The sequence below is a fragment of the Macaca fascicularis genome, chromosome 1, assembly GCF_037993035.2.
Source record: "Macaca fascicularis isolate 582-1 chromosome 1, T2T-MFA8v1.1".
Taxonomy (NCBI): Eukaryota; Metazoa; Chordata; class Mammalia; order Primates; family Cercopithecidae; genus Macaca; species Macaca fascicularis.
The window spans coordinates 207,466,070-207,486,858 of NC_088375.1; the positions used below are offsets into that span (position 1 = coordinate 207,466,070).

Below are 20,789 nucleotides of genomic sequence, written 5' to 3' on the forward strand. Positions count from 1 at the left end.
CGGTGGAGACAAGGAACACGGGGACCATTCGTAACTCTTGGGGAGGATCTGCGCCCGTTGGTAAACGAGGACGCGCCCCAGTCAGACGCGCCCCAGGCACGGGGTCCCCGGGGCTCCCGGCCGCGCCGTCGGAGCACCCGGCGCGGCCCCGCCCTCCCCGCGCGCGGAGCGGCCGGGGCGGGGACTACAAGTCCCGGCGTGCCGCGCGCGCGCTCCCCCCTAGGGTTCCGGATGGTGAGCGGCGAAGGTAAGGCGAGCTCGCAGAGGCATCGGCGGCGGCGGCGGAGACGGAGAGAGGCAGGCAGGCAGGGCGAGGGCGAGAGACGGAGGGAGGGAGCGAGCGAGGCGGACCAGACAGACAGACAGGCGGGCGGGCGGGCAGAGCGAGCCACCCGCCAGGCTGCGCTCAGCCCCGCTCGCAGCGGAGAGAGCAGAAGGCAGGAGGAGGGAGGGGAGGAGGGGGAGGGAGGGAGAGAGGGAATCCAGCTACCACCACCCAAAGCCAGCGTCTGCTTTCTGTCCTCATTTCCTTTTCCCACCCAGCTTGGAGAGCAGAGAAAGGCAGAGAGAGCGAGAAATAGAGACAGTCTGAGAGACAGACAGACAGCCAGAGAGAGCGGGAGGGAGGAGGGCGGAGGAGGAGGAGCAGGAGGACTACGCGGGGCGCGTTCCCTCCCAGGTTTGCAATTGGGGGGGTGGGGGCGGGGGTGTCCAGGGCTGGGAGAGTGTGTGCGCGGCGGGAGGGCGAGGGGAGCGCAGAGAGCGAAGGAGTGATCGAGGTGGGGGGGCGCCGCGGGAGCGGGGGGCCGTGTCCAGCGGAGTTAGCGGCGGAGAATGTGAGCCGAGGCGCGAGCCATGCTGTCAGCGACGGCGGGCGGCTCAGGGCTCTTCCACGACTCCTCTCCTCAGCAGCCGGGCGCCCGCGTCGCTGCCACCGCCGGAAGACAGACGCCCCCTAAAACCCCTCGCTTGGCTCGGACCCACGGAGCCGGCAGCCCAGCACTCCGGTGAGTGGCGCCTCCTCCCCAGCCCTAGACCCCCGCTGGGGACCGGCCGGCCGGGCTCTTTTGTGCAGCGCACGGTGGGGGGGGCCCGCGTCCCCCGGTCCGGTCCGCTGGACCCGGTGGCTGCGGTGCCCGCGGTGCGATCGGTCTTTGTTTCCACCGGGGCCCGCGGCTCGGCTGGGCTCGGCTCGAAGCCTGGCAGGCAGCGCCGGGAAGGGGGAGGGGGAGGTGGACGGGGAGGGGGGGGCGGGGAGGGGGGGTTCTCGGGTTTCCTGGCCGCCCCGCGGCTCCCCCGGCTCGGGGGCGAGGTGCGCGCCCAGCGCTGCCGCGCGCCCCCTCCTCCTTCCCCCTCCCTCCGCCTTTGGATTTAAAACTGCAATTTGCTCTCCAGCTTGCTGAGAATGTGGGGGGGGGGAATGAAGGGGGGACCGTGGGAGCGGAGAACAAGGCTGGATTTTAGGATCGGCGCTGGGAAAAGGGGAGACTGCGGAGGGAGGAGCCCCTCCCCTCCAACCCCCAAATCCCTAGGATCCACTGGCTCTCGGGGAGTTGAGGGGCGGGGACCTAATGACCCGGAGGGGGTGTGGGGCGGAGGAGGGATTTGGGGGCGGCTAGGGCTGAAGGGGTTGGGCCGCGTGCCCGGTTACCTGGCGAACAAAGTCGGCTCACTTTTGCATAAATAAATAAATAATCGCCTATCAATGCGTTTCCTCTGGGGCTCTGATTGAATCGGCCCCCTCTTCCCCAGGGGGTGGGGTGCTGAGTGACAGCTGTCAGCCCCCTAGGCAGGGAGCTGGGGTGAATTGCTGAATCTCTGCTTGCTGGTTGAGGGCGCCTTCCCCTGCTGGGTCTGGGTCCCCGGGCAGAGCCAGAGGGGCAGGGGGCTGGCTCTGAGTCTAGGAAATAACCTTGTTTCCTGTTCTACAGGAAAAGGGACAGCAACCCAGAGTTTGGGGGCTGGGGATGAGGACTGATGGGAGCTTGGGGGGGTTCCCCAGCAGCCTGACCCCCCAGCCTCCTGCCAGGCGAAGGGGCCAGCTGAGGGAGGAAGGATGTGGGCCTTGCTGGCCGGAGGCGGGAGCTGGGGCTGTCCCTGAGGCGGGCAGCGGGCACAGAGCGGGAGGAGGGAGAGAGAGAAGCGGGGGCGGGAATTCTCTACCGCAGACCCTGGGGGCCAGGGCCAGATGTGGAGGGGTGGGGAGTCTCCCCTCCCTCCCAGCTTGGGGGCCCTGGGGCTGGGCTGGGAGGGGCTGAGCCTGGTGCCCTCGGTTCTGCACCAGTGCCTGACTGGCAGGGCCAGCTGAATTTGGGCCCAGGCGTCACCCTGGGAGGCAGGGCCGGACTGCACCAGCCTGGTCCCTGAGCACAAGGAGGGACCCTTGGGGGGCCTGTGCCTGTCTGGCTGGGCAGGCGTTTCCCGCCGGACCAGTTGGTGTCAGGCGGGACTTGGCCCCAGCTCCCTGGGCAGAGCTCAGGGTGTGAGGACAAGCTTTGCCTCCGGGTCAGGGTGGCCACATTTTGTCCGCTGCTGCTGTCGCCGCCGGCTGGGCGGGGGCATGTGCCTGGGCCTGGGCAGAGTCCTGCCAGGGGCATTTGGGGTGTTTCTATTGTTGGCTTGTTCCTGTTCCTTGTGGCCCGGTGTGTGTGACTGTGTGAGCTGGGGCTGTAAGTGAAAGATTACCAGTCTGTCTGTCCCCCAGCCTGGAGTGGGGCGGGGGCAGGCAGGCTGGGTTGTGGGGGGGACCCCCCAGGTGGCATGTGCATGCTGCTTGCCATCTCCCTCCTTTGAGCAGATGTATATTTATTTTTATAGTAATGGAAAATCAAACTGGATAGTAAGTTGAATTCATTTTTTTCTCCTGCTGTGTCAATAGTTGGAGTAATCCCCAGAGACTGGTGAACTTCTGGCCCCAGAGCTCCCACTCTTCAGGGGTTGCAAAGACCAGTGAGGGCATGAGCTTTGGGGGACCAGTGGCCACCAGCCCAAACCAGTGACTTGTCCTTCTTCATCCGGCTTTGGGGCAGATGCCCAGGTGGGCAGGCATTGCCCCCTCCCCAGGAATCCCCCACAGCCCAAGGTGTAGCCTGGCCTTTCTAATCTGGTCAGTGCCTAACTGTGCCCAAGCCCTCAGGGACATTCCCCTGGTGGGCTCTTTCCTCTATCTGGGCTCCCGGCCCACGTGCTGATATTTATTTTCTGTAGTAAAATCCATTTTTAATGCCGTTACTTTTGAAATAATATAGAGAGAAACAAATGTGATGTGTTTAAGTTGCCCTCTGTGAGTTTTTAATGTGATCTATGGCTGAGGTAGTGATGGAAGGAGCTGTTGGGCTTGGAGAAATTTGGTGTCATAAAGAAAAAGAGCTAGCTGTTTATTATTGTTGCTGGGCTGGGGGGTCTGGAACAGGGTCGTGGGGGCAGGGAGCCCCTACCACCCTCAGGCACTGTGAATGGACAGCATAGCTTCTCAGTTTCAATGCATGAGGATTCTGGGGTTATTTTGCATTGCTCCCCAGCCCTTGATGGGGCCTTTGGGGAAGGGGTTTGGGAGCTGGGGGGCTTTGTTAACCCCCACTGCATGTACTTAGATCTGGGCTGGGAGGCTTCTGGAACCCCCTGCTGAGCTAAGTGGAGGTGTACAGTAGGGAAGTTGGACTTGGACTCAAAAGATTAAAAGATGGGGTCTCCACCTGATTGCTATGGTTGTGCTGGAGGCTTGAGGGGCAGACTGCCCCTGGCAGAAGACATTTGGGTAGGGGGAGCTGTTCTGGACTGACAGAGCCCCAGAGGGACATTGTTGTTCTCCAATCAGCCTGGAGCATTGACTTTGAACCACTCCCTCCTCTATGCTTCTGTTCCCCATTGGACAGGGGCTTCCTCCAGGCAAACCTGATCTCCCTCATTTCCCCCTTCCCCTCTCTGTCCCACCCCCAGGTCAACTTCAATTTTTTTTTTTTTTTTTTGGTTTGTAGAACACAGAGCTCTGTGTCTCATGCCAGCCACCCAAGACCAGGGGGTGTCATGCCTGCGTACCAGATGCCCAGGCCCTTCTGGTCTGGCTTGGTGAGGTCAAGCAGACTCACTATTATGGGATGGAGCCCAGCTCTGTCTCTGGGTCCCCTGGGTCTCTTGGGACAGAGTGGGGAGGTGGAAGCCAGGATGGAGTGGAGCTGGGGACTATGGGAGGAAGCAAGGGTAACATTGTTGCTAATGCCAGCAGATGGGCCCCCCACAGGGAAAGGGGTGGGGGCATGGGGAGGAGAGACCCACAGCCACATGCATGGTGAAGAGAGAGAAAGATGGAGACCAAAGCCAGTGATGAGAGTGAAAGAGAAAACAGGCAAGAAGAGCTGGGATTACAGCCCCTGGAGGTGGGGGCCGGGGACCAAGAAGGCCTGGGAATATACCACTCCCCACCCTGGAGCCAGAGAAGAGGCAGCACTGAGGGCCTCTCACCCAGGATCAGATTCTGGGGTTGTTTTTGGAGGAGAGACAAGCAGATGTTTGGGAAGAGGGAGGAGGACAGGTGGGGGTCGGGGAGAGAGACTCTCACAGGAGGAGGGAAATGGGGAGACAGAGGGATTCCAGGGTTTTCGACAAATGCTTCTGGTCCCAGGGTAGCATCTCCCCTCTGCCCTCCCCAAATGCCTGGAACACAGCTGAGCTTTTATTGGGACCTGGGGGGGCGTGGCCTGTGGCAGGTACTGCACACTACAGGTTGTCAGGTGCTCTGTGCCAGAAGACACCCAGGTTATAAAAGTGGGAAACATTAGGGTCCCAGAGTTGCCAGGAGCATCATCCAGTTGGACACCCCCCAGTTGTTTGACAAGAGAAAGCCAAGTCTAGGGAGAGGAGCCACTTGCCCAGCGTGGGGGTCACAGATACCTTTGGCAAGGCCAGGCTGGGATCTGGGCTGTTTGCACTCCACCTCACTGTAGTTAGAGAATTAGAACAGCTGCAGGGGGCCTCCTGGGAGCGGAGGGGGCTGGAGCCTGGGGAGAGAAGCAGGCGGGCACCCTTGCGGCCAGAGCCCCCCCAGGGGAGGGGGAGGCGCCACTGCTGCCGGGAGAGAGAGGGAGGGAGGGGAGAGAGGAGGGGAAACAGTGAGTCAGGCTTCCAAGAGCTGAGGATGAGAGAGCCAGAGCTGGGAGGGAGAGGGCAGGGAGGGCTGCTCAGAACGGGGGAGAGGGAGGGGGCCCAACCAGGGGCAAGGAGAGCTTGAGAGGGAGGGAGCCAGCCCCTGGCCCTGGCCCTGGCCCAGTGGAAGGGCTGTGTGGAGGGCGCAGCCAATACGGACTTTGCCCGTGGTAGGTCAGGAAGGAGCCTGATTCTGCCCCTGCAGCATCTCTTCTTTCCTCATTTATGATCCTATCCCTAGGTCTCAGGAGGGATGACTGTGTCCTCTCATCCCTTCCTCTTGGGCCTCAGTTTCCCCATCCACTGTGGGATTTGGACTGTGAGCTATTGGAGAGGAGTGGGGGACAGGGATAAAGTAGCCAGGAAGAATGTTGAGGGATGCTGTCTGAAGCTGCTGGCTTTGTGACGGGGGCGCTGTCACCGGTGCAAGGTAGGGTGCTGGTCTCTGCGTTCATGTCATGATGGTGGGTAGTGGTGTTAGGGGGCGTGGGCAGGCGGTGCGTACTGGGATGCACTGTATATATGTGTGTGTGAGGTGCTAGACTCAGGATGGCCAGTGCCTAGACAGGGCCAGGGTCACTACATAGCCACAACCAGCCTCCACCATTGTGGGGGTGACACTGGTTTGATCCCCCCATGTCCCTATGGGTTGATGGAGGTGGGAATGGCCCCAGTGCAGTTGGCAAGAACAACCCCTCGTGCCTGGAACTGGGACCAGAGCAGGAGGGGTCCCCAGGGACTGCCTGGAAACGAGTAGGGAAGGAGCCCCCCTCCAGCCCAGCTGACAGGAAGCCCTGGCTCCCAGCCCCTCCTTCCCCCAAGGCCTGGCCTCTCCTGGCCCCTCCCTCCTGGATCCCAGCATCTCTTCCATTGGCCAGGGGATGAGGAAGGTGGGCATCAAGGATCCCTCTCCTGCAGGGCCTGGCTCCGGGGGCAATGGTGAAGTGAGAGTAAAGTGAGGCCCTGCCTCCCTCTAGCCCCCTTCCAGCCCCCCTCCACCACACACGCAAACCCAACTGCAATGAGGCCCTGTTTTCTCTCCTCTTCTGCTCTGGGGTCCTTGGCCTGGGAGCCCAAGGGAGGGGCCGCTTCTGCAGCTGGCTGGCCCCGAACTCCCAATTCAGCCCAGCTGCTACTGAAGCTTCCAGAAGCTGCAGCTCTGCACCCCTTCCCCACCCCCTGAGCCAGGAGAGGCCTTGCTGACCTGGGGGAGGGTGCCTTGGGGAGCGAGTGGGCACCCTTGGAAGGACTAACACAGACAGCCAGACAGATGGGTGGTGGAACAGATGGACAGAGACACCCACACACAGACAGACGGAGAGAGACGGACAGATGGACTGGGACAGGGAGAGACGGACAGACAGAGGTGCTGGCAGAGAGGAGGAGGCAGAAAAATGGAAGACAGAGACTTAGAGACAAGAAAGGAGACAGGGTGACTGAGATTGAGAAGGAGAGAGATGGGGAGGCTGAGAGACAGGAAGAGATAAAGAAAGGGGGAAACCCAGACAGACAGAGAGAGAGAGGGAGGGAAAGGGAGGGAGGAGAGACTGGAGGCTACAAACCACAAACAGGGATTTGATGAGAATCTGGAAGGTGTTTTCTCCCTCTTCCCTCCCCAAACCCCCAGGCCAGCCAAGTCTCCATTCCTTCCACCCCCGGCTCAGCTTCCAGCTGCTAAAGAGGTCAGGGAGAAAGAGCAAGAGAGAGAAGCCGCCCAGAGCCCCTTGCTCCCTGCTCCTCTTTTCGTAGGGGAGGGGTTGCTGAGAGGCCTGCAGCCCTGACCCCTCCACCAGTTGCAGATGTGTACCTCTCCTGTCTTGGGAAGCACCCCCTCACACTCACCTGGGGGATGTCCCTCGTATAAACGCAGCCCCCATGGCCACACCTGTCTACACAGGCCCTGCGTCTCTCTCTGTCTCTCACACACACACACACACACACATACATTTGTGACATGTAAATCTCTACCCGCACACTCATTCTACGTTTCACGAACATAACTGGTGAACACGCACCTGTGCTTCTTTCCCCGTACGGGTGTTGACTCGCAGGCCCTGTCATGGGTCTCAGGACATGTTATCACACCCTCACACATACAGTGGCAGTCACACCAGAGCACAGAGAACCTGCCCCTGCCGCCCGCCCCCCCCCCCCGCCATACTCTGACCCAGCTGGCAGGGTGGGGAGGCAGAAGGTCCTCTCAGTTGGTGAGAGCCCTTCTGGGAAGCTTCAGGGCCTGGCCTGGACACCGAGAAATGCCCAGTGGGTTGGGTAGTGGGGAGCTGTCTCAAAGGTGGTGAGGCATGTGTGTATAAACATGTGCTTGCATGTGCAGGTAGAAGAGATGGCGAGTGTCATGGAGTGTGACAGAGACTGGGTGTATGGGAGATAGGATATGGGTGTGACAGGGAGCTCCAAGGTGTGTGGAGTGTGTGGCTGTATGTGTGAGAGTGACTTGTCAGGTATGTGTGTGGATGCACATTTATGTGATAGGTGTGTGTGTAAGATGGGTGTGTGTAACTGCAGGTTTTGCCGGGTGGGGTATGTGTGATGGGGGTACAGAGACGAAGGTTTAAGGGCATGGGGCAAACTTCACTGTGAGGGTGCAGTGGCAGGCATGCATGTGGGAAGGTGTATGAATGCATGTGAGTGTAGGGACTGCAGATATGAGGGTGTAGTTCAGGTGTGAGGCTGGGAGCCTGTTGCCTAGATTGGAGCAGTGTTTGCCAAGGCCTGAGTGCTACCTGAACAGGAACATCCAGCACAAGCATGTGGGAAGGGGCCCCTGGCCTGGAAGTTGGGCACTGACCCACACAGATGCACAAGGACAGACATACCCGCCCCTGTCCTCCCTCTTCCTCTCTCCTGGCGTCAGTGGTTTTTAAAGGAGCCTCCGTGAGGACTGTTTGCTGTGCAGTTCCCCCACCCCCAGCCTGTGTCTCTTCAAACACAGTGATGCCCTCCAGGCAGATTTGTGGAGGCTCCTGCCTCGACCATCTGAAGGCAGATGGGTGGGCTCAGATCTGCTGCTGCCCCCCAGGGAGCGAGGAGGCAGCTCCGCTCCTTGGGCCTGGGCACAGGCTGAGACAGATGGACTGCCTGTCTCAACACCCCCGCACAGGCACCCCATACCATAGGGGTTCTAGCGGGTAGCCCCCAGTTAGGCCCCGGAGTGAAGGCCAGGACGCTGCCCTTCATTCTCCCAGAGGGGCATCCCCCCTAACACACACACACACCCTGCAGCTCCATCACCTCTCTGGGGCACAGGGACTCAATTACAGCTCCCAACACCTTCTAAATAGACGACTGCCCCGTATACACACTCACAGCTCTAACACCTAAAACACAACTGATCCACCTACAACACCCAGCCCACACACTTCCACACACACTCTACATACAGACACCCCCCGACATCCAGCTACCTCACATATACACACCCCCAAACACACAACCACCATGTGATTACCCACACACCTGCAACACCTCCCCAACACCAGAAACCCGGTTACAGCCCTCATACCTGCCCACACATGGACCATAGCCCGTGGCACATCTCTGATATCAGAGACCCATTCTTCCCTTCCCACGTACAGAGGGACCTCAGGTCTCTAACACCTCCCCAGACCCTTGCAGGTACCCAGTTAAAATCCCAATAACCTTTCCAGAGACACTCCCCAGCTCCTCCCCAAAACCACAGTGCATCCTCCACCCACCACAACACCTTTCCAGGCACATGTTCACAGCCCTAGTACTTAAAACCCAGATTTTTATGATCCCCCAATACATCCCTAAACACCCCAACACACACACACACACACACACACACACACACACACACACACACACACAGAGCTCCCACACCCTCAGCATATCAACCACCTGTCCAACCCCAACACTTTGCCAGATACATCCAGGACCCAGCTACAGCCCTGCTACCTTCCCACTGACTCACACCCTCAAAGCCCTGACACCTCCCCAGACACACACACTCTGCCCACAGCCCCCACCATTTCTCCCAACTATAGCTCAGCACTTCCCCAAACACCGGTATCGTCTCCTATACCTTTCCAAACATACAACCTCCCCCTACAACACACATACACTCACTGCTTCAAACACCCACTCAAACAAGAACACCCTCTGTAGCCACAACATTTGCCTCAAACACACAGAGACATGGCTTCAGTTATAGTATATCTCCAACAGATCAGGCCCTGAATCTTCTGATACCTCCCGAAGCTTGCACGTGCACACGTGCACACTGCCCCCTGGATCCCAGCACCTCCTCGACAGGCAGTCCTAAAGGCCCGGCCCCACCACTCCCCAGATGGTCTCAGCTCCAGTACTTTCCTCAGCCACCTAAGGGCCCAGGGACACCCCTACACCTCTCCAAACACCCCGATACCACACCTATACACAAAGACATACAGCCTCAGCAAGTCACAACCCTGCACCCATTCTGTGCTCTGCCTGCACCCCACGGCACCCTGTCACATACCCCGCCTAATTCTTCTGCAACCCTCACTCCCACCGTTGGCACATTCCAGCACACCCTCTCCCCCACCTTGTTCCCCTAGACAGCCTCAGCCTGTCACACACATTGCTCACTCTTGTGTGCTCTCTCTCTCTCTCTCTCTCTGCTGCCCAGGCCTCCCCCTCTTCCCAGAGCCTCCTCTGCCTGGGGAGGCATCTCCACCCCTTCACCGCCCCAGGCTCTTCATTCCTGGACAGTGAGACTGGACATCTGGTTCAAAGCTGCCCCACCCAAGACCCTGTGCTCTGGGCACCCTGGCCTGGGCTTGAAGGTTTGGGGCCCCTTTGGGGTGGGGGCAGAGCCTGTTGGCACCTGGTCACCCTGGTCTTTCAGCCAGGAAACTCTCAGTACCCAGCCCTGCCCTGGCTCTGGCATGTATGTGGGAGAGGGGGACAGGGGGAGTTGCCCCCAGCCTACACTTTTTCAAGTGCTTGCCAAATCACTGCCCCCTCCCCCAACCCCTTGGCTCACCTGAGAGGGACATGGGGCCTGGGGCTTCAGGGAGAGGGATGGGGAAGGTGCTGGATTGACACTACCCCCCACCACCAAATCCAGGCTGCGGGGCTTGGTCTCCCTGGGAGTCAGTTCCGACAGTGAAGGTTACTTTACTAGATGCATGATTTTAAACGGAATCTCCACCATCTGTTCCACCCCCTAATTACAGATGCACAGAATCCGCCTCAGAGGGCAGCATGAGGGGAGTGATTTAGAGGCTGAGCTGCTTCTGCCTGCATTAGGACTCGGGAGATAGGGGGGCTCTGGGTATTGCTCACAGCCCCCAAATCCCTTCTCTTTCCTAGGGGTCCCTCGTGCCTCCTCTCTTGCCGAGGGAAGGCTCACAGAGGGGCTCCACTGACCCCCAAGACCCGAAAGAGGAAGCAATGGCAGTGCTGTGGGAAGGGTCCCCAAGACATCGCCTGTGTCCCAGTCCAGCAAGTCCTGGGATGCAGGCTCCATTAGGGCCTTAAAAAATTCAGTGAATCGATCTCCTGCCTGCCTCTTGTGCCCTGGGGAGCCACAGGCACTGGCTTAGTCCAGCTGTCTGCCCACCCTGGGGGTAGCAGGGATTGGTGAGATAGGGAGGGGTTCGGAGCAGAGGTGGGGCAGCCAGGTTCTGGCAGCAAAGCCCACGGGCAGGCATGCCAAGATCCACCGGGGGTGTTTGCACATATGTGCCCATCCGCCCTGGCGCAGCTGGCATGCCTGACCCCAGCTGGAGCCATGGCTGTGGGACTGGGGCAGCACCAAGGGCCAGAGGGAATGGGCCGGGGCCTGGGCCTTAGAGGGTTCTGAGGGACACAGGGCTACACCCTGAGAATGGGTCCATCTTTGCCCATGGACACCAGGGACCTGGGTCCCAGCCTGCCTGGGGGTAGTGGCGGCGGCAGCAGTGGGCACACTGCGGTAGACTCTGGAGCATTCACTGCAGGGAGAGAGGTTGGGCTGGAGGAATTTTAAAGATTGCTGCAGGCAGGAGGGTCTCTGGAACCCTGTGGAGCGGGCAGTCATGCAGAAGTAATCCTATCGCTGCCTGCCTGGAGGAGTGGAGGGGGAGGGGAGGGACGGAGCTGCTCCCCCTTCCCCACCTCAGCCCCTGCCCCAGCCAGCCCTGGAGGGAGCCCGGGACCCTAGGGGCCTTCCCTGAGGAGGCACCGTGTCTTCTCCGTTCCACCGAGGCCTGTGCCCCCTGGAGGGGCAGCACCGCAGCTGTTGCTCAGTTCTTTGCTCTGGGTTTTATAAATAATGCAGCTCGGAGGTGGGGCCAACTCTGCCCCTGGTCACCTTGGGTCACCCAGTATGGCACCTCCAGCTGGCAGTTCTTTGGCAGAGCCCCTCTCCTGTCCAGCCTGTGCCTCCTCATCTGCTGTGTGAGCTTGGGCCAGGGGCCCAGCCTCTCTGAGCTGGGCCCAAGGTAGAGGAGTGTGGAAGAACCCAGAAACCCTGGTCCTTTCGTCCCACCCCCAGCCCTCACAGGTTAACCGGCAGCCGACTCAGCCAATCCGGGCTGGAGAGGGATGGCCTGTCTACAGGGCCTCCTCCGTTCCGGCCCCTCCATTTTGCAGATGGAGTAACCGAGTCCAGAGGGGCGCAAGGGTGGTTAAGGCCAGCCAGCTGGGGAGCCCCCTCCTTCCTGCCCCATTCTGCTGTCACTCAGGCTCTTCTCAGCCTCAGCTCAGCTAAGCTAAGAGCAGGGCCTGGGGGGGGGAGGGCGGGGGATGTTTGGGAAAGTGGTTGCGGCTGAGAGGTTGCCATGGCGATGCTGCAGGATGCCGAGCTGAAGTGGGGGTCCTACAGGGTCTCTGGGGCCCCCAGCTCTGCACCCCTGTGGTCTTCTCCTCCCCATCTCCTGTCCCCCACCCAGATGTCTGTCAGGCGGCTCTGGTGACAGGCTGGGTGGGTGACAGGTGGTGCAGGTGATGGGCTGGGTGGGTGACGAGCTGGGTGGGTGACAGGTGGTGCGGGTGCGAGGCAGGCAGGTGACAAGCTGGGTGGTGACGGGCTCTGCGGATGACAGGCAGGGGGTGTGGTTGGCGAGGATGCTGTCTCCTGGCTGGTGGCCTGTTGCAGCCCCCTACCCTCATGCGTGTGCACACATATAGACTCTGGGCTCAGAGCTTGGGGCTAAGATACTAATGAGGCTTATTACTCGTGGAGGGGCAGGTGCCCAGGCTTACTAATGAGAGGCCTTTAACGAATAGGGGAGACAGCTAGGGGGCTTCAAGGAATTGGTCTGGCCCTTCTGGGCTGAGACCCTGGGGGTCCTGATCTGGCTCAAGGATGAAGCTGGCATCGCCTCCAGCCAGGTCAGGGATCCCTCTTTCCACTTCTCCCTGGCCACTGGATTTATGTTAATACTAACCACAATTATGATCGCTACCACTGTTCAAGCCCTTATTATGTATCAGGCACTGTGCCAAGGCCTTTGCATGCATTTTCTCATTTCAGCTCAACAGTCCTAGGAGGAAGGCACTATTACCCCATTTTACAGATGGGGAATCTGAGGCAGAGAAAAGGCACAGGACTTCATATAACAAGTTACCAGTGCAGTTAGGACATTAATCCGGGTCTATGTGTCCCTAGAGCATGTGCTCTTAACCACCTCACCAGTAAAACTCAGGTCTTGGTGCAGACTCCAGATCCTCTCTCAGGGACTGGAAAATGGGCATGTGGTGGAGGGGTAATCCTCATAAACTCTTCAGCTCTGACTTGGGTGGCTTTGAGGACTCCTTCAGGTAGCTGCTGTGACCTTACCCCTTCTGGGCCAGATTCTGGACAGAGGGCAAGGCTTAATGCTAAGGGGGCTGAGCCAAAAGGGGGTCACCTGGGATATCTGAGCCACTTTCTGCATTGTGCAGTGGGAAGGCTGAGGCCTGGCGAGGAGCAGTCACCACCCAAGGTCACACACCCTGTGAGCTGTAGGGCCCCATGGGATCCCAGGTCTCCTGGCCTCTTGAAAGGGTAGAGCTGGGTGTGGTGCCAGAGCTGGGAGGCTACCTCCTCCTGGGCCCCACCCGCCAGCCTAGTTTCCTCCCTGGATGTTGTGAGCCCCCAGCTTCTGGGAGGGTGTAGGGGTCTGTTGGCAGACTCCTTAGGGCCATGCCCTCTCCCCATCAATCTGAGCCCCTAGTGTCAGTTGTGCCCCTCCCTTTGGAACCCACTGGGGTGGAAACTCCCTGGCAACAGCTGATGGATGGGTTAGGGCTTTGACATTGGCCTGGGGCCACAGCATGGCCCTGGAGGGACCAGGCTGGGGGGGGTTGGGGGTTGGAGGGGAATTTAAGGGAGAAGAATTAGGTTCATAAATCATGGAGCATCTCGTTTCTCCTCCTCAACCTTAATCTCTTAGCAAACCTGCTCTCCAACTGCTCATCCAAGGTGCTGAGGGTTGAGGGAGCCCACCTGCCCATTCCCCACTCCCTCCAGCTGATGCTCATCCCCTCCGGAAATTGCACCCTCCCACGGGAAAGAAAGAACTGCAGCCACTATTGCTAGGCAGCACTAAGACAAGTCCAGATGACTGGGTTTTGCCTCTGACTCATTGTGATGAGTAGGGCGGAGGGCTTCACTGCCTCAGTTTCCCCAACTTTGGACCTTAAATCCTCTCCTGGTGTCTCTCAGCCCAGCCAGGAAGGAGAGCTAAGACCAAGAGGGATTTAACAGATACGGGACACACAGCCTTGTCCTCAGACCCCTAGGTCTGAGAGGAGAAGCAAAACCCTCACCTTGAGCGCCCTCGCACTTGGAGGCGAGGTGCAGAACCCAGGCTGGGTGTGTGCTGAGGGGTGGGGGGGCGGGTGGTGCTGGGTGGCTGGCCTGGGAATGCTTTCTTAAGCTAAGGCTGGGGCTTGGGGGAGGCCAGAGGAAGGGTAGTGGTTTGCTGGGGGTGCTGGGGAGCCATCTTTGGTTGGGAGGTATGGGCCTGGAAGGGTCTGGCTTTCCCACAGGCCCAGGCAAACAGTAGGTTGGAGTTGTGGGCCTCCCACCCCCAGCTCCCCAGGGAACCCGCTGCTGCCTGGCCCCAGGGACCCAGGCATCCTGGCGGGTGAGGGCGGGTCTCCAGCAGGCGCCCTGCCAAACCCCGCAGCCTGCTCACCAGGAATCTTGTTGCTGAGAGATGGAAAATCCCGGCCGGGCCTGCAGCTCATCCCTCCCCTCCAGGAGAAGGAGGGGCCCAAAGAGTCCTTCCTGCACCCCCAGCTCTCATCTCAGGGCAGGGCCCTCCTCAGCAGTGGGTGGGGCAGGGGGCCCAGGACAGGCCTCTAAGGCCCAGTCACATGTCCTGGAGCCCTGCCCAGCCCACAGTGGGCACTAGGGCACTCTGGAGGCAGAATGAGCCTGGTGCAGCAGAGGAGGGGGTGGGGGTGCTGAGGCCAGAAGGCAGCCTGGGTGGGGGCCGGTGCCTGGCCCTGGCCCCACTGGCTCCCCCAGGGTGGAGGGTGAAGAGTTGGTTCTCTCCTTGGACAGGAAGACGAATGATCCCATTATGGGAGCGTGATTTTATTCCACGTGTCACGGAGTCTGAGATTAACTTGCTCACCAGTCTGTGACAAACCCCTCACACCCAACACACACACAGACACAGACACACACATATCCTTGGTCTCACAAACATCACACAGACAGATAAGCATCTCTATACTACAACACATGGCATAGTCTCCCATACAGAAACACAAGCACACACTTAGATACACCGAGGCCTAGACCCACAGTCTCAAAAACACAATCTGCCCTCACTCACACCGAGGCCGCATAGACCCACAAATGCAAACAGCAGTCCAGCAGGATGCTGGCACCCACTACTTAGACATGCATGGAGTCTAGGACACACGTAGACACCCACAAAACCAGACACTGCCATGCAGACAGGCATAGATCACCAGCCACACACACGGAGACAAAGGCCCAAAACATATAGAGACAAAGACAGGCACAGACACACAGCCGGAGGTACTCACACAAGCACAGGCGTGCACACCCGGACACAGACAAAGACAAAGAAATGCCCAGAGGTTTTACTGTGGACAGATGTGGAGGCGCACGCACATCTGGGCCTCCTCCTCGACCTCCCTGCCTAGGGACATGGTAATCTGGCGCCTGTGGCTCCAGGGAGGACTCTGAGGAATCTTCTGCTCTGTCAGAACCCCCCACCCTGGGCCCAGGGCCAGCCCCCACCTCTGGCACCAGGCCTGTGGTCGAGGCCATGGCAGCTGCACCCTCAGCAGAGCCCTGACACCTCTTACCTATGTTCCCCACTGGTCACACTTGCAGGGACACCATCTCCTCATGCACATGTTCACAACAGCCCCCCATATATAGTTTCTCACTCACTCGCCCCTCCTTCGTGTGTCTCCTCTTGTCTTTCTCAATGACTCCCTCCTAGCGGAAGTGCACAACCTCCATCATGTACACACACGGCATCCTGTGCACACACACAGCCTTACACACACACTCATAGATACCCAAGCCCTCATGGCATGCGTACACAGCCCCCCGACAAACACACACGTACATGTTTGCATACTTCCCTGCCTTCTCACACAGGCCAATTCACAAATGCAGCACACACATGTGTCCTCACCTCTTCTTGCCTATGTACACACACACACACACACACACACACACACACACACACTGAGAGCCTCCCTCACACCATCATTTTCCTTCCTCTGTCTCTCATAAACACTGTCTCTGCCAAGAGTGTGGCCTGCTGCAGATTAGCTCTGACGGTATTTGTTACTGCTCTTCACCGTGTCCTTGCCCTTCCTGGCCTCAGTCTCTCCCTGTCTACCTCCGGCCCTGCCTACTGTGGCCTTGTATTCTTTTGTCATTTCTCTGTTTAGTCAGCAGGTCTATACAGAGCATTCACTGATTCATTCAACAAATATTGATTGAGCATTGATGAGTTAAGCCCTGGGGATACTGTAGTGACCAAGATGGACATGAGCCCTTCCCTCACAGGGCTCTCAGTTTTGTGACCAGCCTATTTGTTGCCTGTCTCTTCCAACTCCATTGTAAAGTAACCCTTGATCTTGGATGTTGAGGGATGTGTAGGAATTCATCAGAGGAAGCGTGGGAAGGGTGTTCCAGGCAGTGGGAATAGCGTATGCAAAGCCTGGAAGTGAATCAAGTGTGTTATGCTGGGAAAGCGGAGGACATTCACAGACCAGAGGAGACACTGCAAAGAGGCCAGAAGGCAGATGTCACAGCGTGTAGATATCATGCCCTGGGGCTTGAGTTTTATCCAGTGGGCTACAAGGGGTTATGGGAAATCTTTGGTGGCAGGACCAAGGGAGGGAGAGACTGGAGGCAGGGAGGCTAGTTGAGGGGCTTAGGAAGTGCAAGTGGGAGATGATGGTCTAACCTAGAAGTGGTGAGTAGGATGGAGAGGAGATCCAATTAGAGTTAAGGATCAGTGGGGTTCCAGTTCCTGAGCTGAGTGACCTTAGGAAAATCATACAGCCTCTGTGAGCAAGGTTCGTCGTGCAAGGATGGGGCAGTGCAGCTGTTGGGCTTGTAGTAGCTGCTCAATAAATGACAGCCATTATTGTCAGTTATCACTTGGATATGGGGGGACATCAGATGAAGAGATTTACTGAGCATCTTCTGAGAGCTGGGTACTGTGCCAGCTGCTGGGGCCCAGACTCTTCTCTTAGTCTACAGAAAGCTCACCTGATAACCGTATCACGCAGACCGCAGAGAGGGAGTCTTCGCTTTCAGCTCCACCCCAGAAGCTTACAGGAAGTTGTCAGGGTTCTGGGTGGCTCATGGAGGAACTGGTATTGAGCTGGCTTTGGGCAGGGAGAAGTTGGGGAAGGAGCTTCCAAGCAAACTATGTGAACAGCAAGCCCGAGGGCAGGAACTGAGGTTGGTTGAGGTCTAACCAGTTGCTGCACAGGACAGAAGGGAAAATTGTCGGCCAGGCGCGGTGGCTCAAGCCTGTAATCCCAGCACTTTGGGAGGCCGAGACGGGCGGATCACGAGGTCAGGAGATCGAGACCATCCTGGGTAACACAGTGAAACCCCGTCTCTACTAAAAATACAAAAACTTAGCCGGGCGAGGTGGCAGGCGCCTGTAGTCCCAGCTACTCGGGAGGCTGAGGCAGGAGAATGGCGTGAACCCGGGAGGCGGAGCTTGCAGTGAGCTGAGATCCGGCCACTGCACTCCAGCCTGGGTGACAGAGCGAGACTCCGTCTCAAAAAAAAAAAAAAAAAAAGAAAATTGTCAGATGGACTTATGGAGGCAAGGCCTCAGTGGCTAGCTAGGCTGGGAGGGGGCAGCGTGGAACTGAGCTGCCCTCTGAAAATCCAGTGTTGTAGCGGTGACATGGAACGGACCCCTTAGAGAGCTTTAGGTTCTCCTACTAGGTCATTGGGAGACCACAAACAAAATGCCTTGTCCTCCCCGGCCTCAGTTTCCCCATCTGTGCAATGAGCCGATTAGTCTTGTGTAGGAGGCAATTCTGGCATCACGTCCTAGGGGTTGGTTGGTCTAGCCAACTGGGTCAGGCATTTTCTGGCTTGGGATTCTGGGCCTCAGCAGTGCTTTCTTCCAGAGCATCCTAAGCCAAAGAGTGGAGGAAAGTGAGGGGTCCTCAGAGATGGATTTTGGGGCACTCCAAATGAGGGGCTAGGGGCTCAGCACAGAAGTTGGGGGGTCTTGCCGAGACCTGACTCCAAGCCCCAGAGGGGACCCAGAAGAGAGGGCCAGGGGCCCTCCTTTCTTCTGCCCTGACCTGTGTGGTAGATGTGGGCCATGTGTTTAGGAGGGCCCAGTGCCCAACCCCTGACCTAGAGGGTGTCAGGACCGTTCCTGCCCACTAGGGAGCAGGGCTTGGAGTCCCCCAGGGATAAGGAGCCAGGAGGCCAATCTTGGGGTGGCAGAGCCAGGTGGATGCCTGTGGGTGGCTGGGCTCCGCCGTTGATATTTGGGGCTGTCGGGAGTTGTGGTAACAGGCAGGTTTTGGCGACGCACGCCCCCAGCCCAGGCTGCCCTGGATCCTGGCTACAAGGGGCCCGTTAAGCACCTCACCTGTGAGGTGGGGCTGGGAGAGAATTAATTTCCTGTGCTATTTTAATTTTGCTGTATTTAATCTGCTGTTTATTTTAATTAATTAATGACGGGTAATCGCCTATCATAACCTACTGCTGCTGGCTCCTCTTCCTTTTCGAATGGGTGGAAGGTTGGGCCAGGTGATTGCTGGGTTAGCGGTGGGGGAGAGGGAGGTCCTTGGGTGCCTGTCCCTCTCCCCTTCTGCCCCTCTCATCCCAGGGGTCCTCCCCACCAGGGTCCTCTCCTCCCATCTCACCTGTGGCTCCACCTTTCCCTCCCTTTTCTCACCCAGGTCTGCTTCAGGGCCTTGGAAGTAGTGACTGTGGCAATGAGGGGCCTGACCTGAGGCCCCTGCCTGTCTCTCAATAAACAGTATTTTGATGTCATAGGATGGTGGTTGGAAGGATGGGGAACTTGCCTTGGATGGTGCTTAGGCACCCTTGGGGAAACTTTTGAAGTTGGGGTCAGTTTTTAACAGCAGCCCCTTTCCCCTCTCCCCAACCCCAGTGCCCAAACAGCATCCCCATCCACATTTTCAGGACTGTGGGACACCAGCATGTCTTAGTATCTATGGACATATCCGTGGGTATGAGTTCAGTTATTCATTAATCCCTAGGACAGACCTCCAGGGGGATTATCCCCTTGTATAGAGGAGCTCGCTGAGGCTCAGAGAGGCTAAGTAACTTGCCCAGGGTCACACAGCAACTAAGCAGCAGGGCCTGAATTCTGGCCACAATCTGATTGCATGGGAAGAGTTAACAGTTGGAGGGAGGGGAGGGGAAGTGGCTTGAGGACTAGGGTGGGGGGATTAGGACAGAAGACTGATTAGGCCAGGAAATGGGGTCCTCTGTCTCTGGAGGATGTGGGGAGGAGGAGTGGGTCCCTGCCACAAGGGGCTTCCCAAAGGTGTGCGGTCTCTGCTACCTCTTCACGTTTCCTTGTGTGTCTTCAGTTATATGTTTGGAACGGGCTTTGTCAGTAGCTCTGTACCCTACCACGGGGACCTTTCCAGAGCTAAGTGGAGCTCAACTTTTATTTATTTAACAAACACGTATATAGTGTTTACCATGTCCCAGATACAATTCCAACTTTGTAAATAGATCTTCACTTAATCATTATAGCAGCCCTTTTATTAGTGTCTTTGTTTCATATATCAGAAAACTAAGGCATAGAAAGGTAAAGTGACTTGCCCAAGGTCACACAGTCAGTATGTGGTGGAGCCGCCCTTTGAACTTGAAAGGCTGGGATCCAGAGTCCTTGTTTGTTCATTTGTTCGTTCTTTCTTTTTTTTTTTTTTTTTTTTTTTTTTTGAGACAGGGTCTTACTCCTGTCACCCAGGTTGGAGTGCAGTGGAGCAATCACAGCTCACTGCAGCCTCGACTTCCCAGGGTCAGGTGATTCTGTTCTCAAGTAGCTGGGACTACAGGCATGCACCACCACGCCTGCCTAATTTTTTGTATTTTTAGTAGAGACAGGGTTTTGCCATGTTGCCCAGACCAAGTAGCTGGAATTACAGGCGCCTGCCACCACACCTGGCTAATTTTTGTATTTTTAATAGAGACGGGGGTTTCACCATGTTGACCAGGCTGGTCTCGAACTCCTGACCTCAGGTGATCCACCCACCTTGGCCTCCCAAAGTGCTGGGATTACAGGCATGAGCCACTGCACCTGGCCTGTCCTGCCCCCTTGTTGTCCTAAGTAGGAGATGGGAGCCCTGAATTCCTGGGAGATAAGGCATCTCTGGGGAGCCTCTAGTTTAGGTCGAAGGGGAGACCTAGCCCTGCCCTTCCCAACACTAAGTTTGATGGGGTGATAGGGCAGAGTGCTATGGGGGAAACAGGCAGAGTGTCAGGCTATGCCTCCCTAGGAGTGTGCAGATCAGCAGTTCAGAAGCCTCTATAGAACACAGCTCACCCTGCTACAGTGCTGGCCACCAATGGGAGAGGCGGAAGGGTTGGCCTCAGAGAGCTTGCTGCCCAGCTCACTGGGAAAACAAGGCAGATACGTCCATTCCCAACAGCTGGATAAAACCATAAGAGAAAAACATTGCAAAAAACATCATGTCATTTAAAGAATTTGGGCTTTGAATCCTGTGTGTCCTTAGTTACTTGACGCCTCTCTGAGCCTCAGTTTCCTCACCTGTTGAGGGGAAATAATAATGGCACTGATGCTATAGGGTTTTGTGAGGCTCAAATGAGATAAAACATGAAGGTTTAGCTTTGGAGCAGGGGCTCAGGGAGCATCTCTCTAGATGCTAAGATCCAATACTTGGAGAAAGAAAGGGTCCCTCCCTGGGGTTGGCATCAGAGCAGATCAGGATGGGAATGGCAAGGATGGAATGGGCAGTGAGCGGCCCAGCTTTGGAGTCAGACTGCTTGGGTTTAAATCCCAGCCCCTGGGAGCTGCTTTCCCTCTCTGGGCCTTGAGTTCCTTGTCTGTAACATGAATATAATACTAGTTCTTCTCTCCTCCATAGGGTGTTGTGAGGATTAAATTAGCTGATTAATTTATTCAACAACTAATACCAAGCAACTGCTGGGTGCCAGACATGTTTCC

General features: G+C 57.5%; 1 protein-coding gene across 29 annotated transcripts in view; it reads left to right on the plus strand.

Moving 5' to 3' along the window:
• The first annotated feature begins 221 nt into the window (after positions 1-221).
• The window catches only part of AHDC1 (AT-hook DNA binding motif containing 1), a 70,629-nt gene continuing 50,061 nt past the window's right edge, over positions 222-20,789 (plus strand). For 6 of the 29 annotated variants that reach the window (XR_012423757.1, XM_074015299.1, XM_074015296.1 and 3 more), the window contains exons 1-3: positions 263-301; positions 544-679; positions 910-1,007. The gene's annotated coding sequence lies outside the window, so the exon portion shown is untranslated. The other 23 variants (XR_012423756.1, XM_074015304.1, XM_065526694.2 and 20 more) reach the window with 8 other exon arrangements.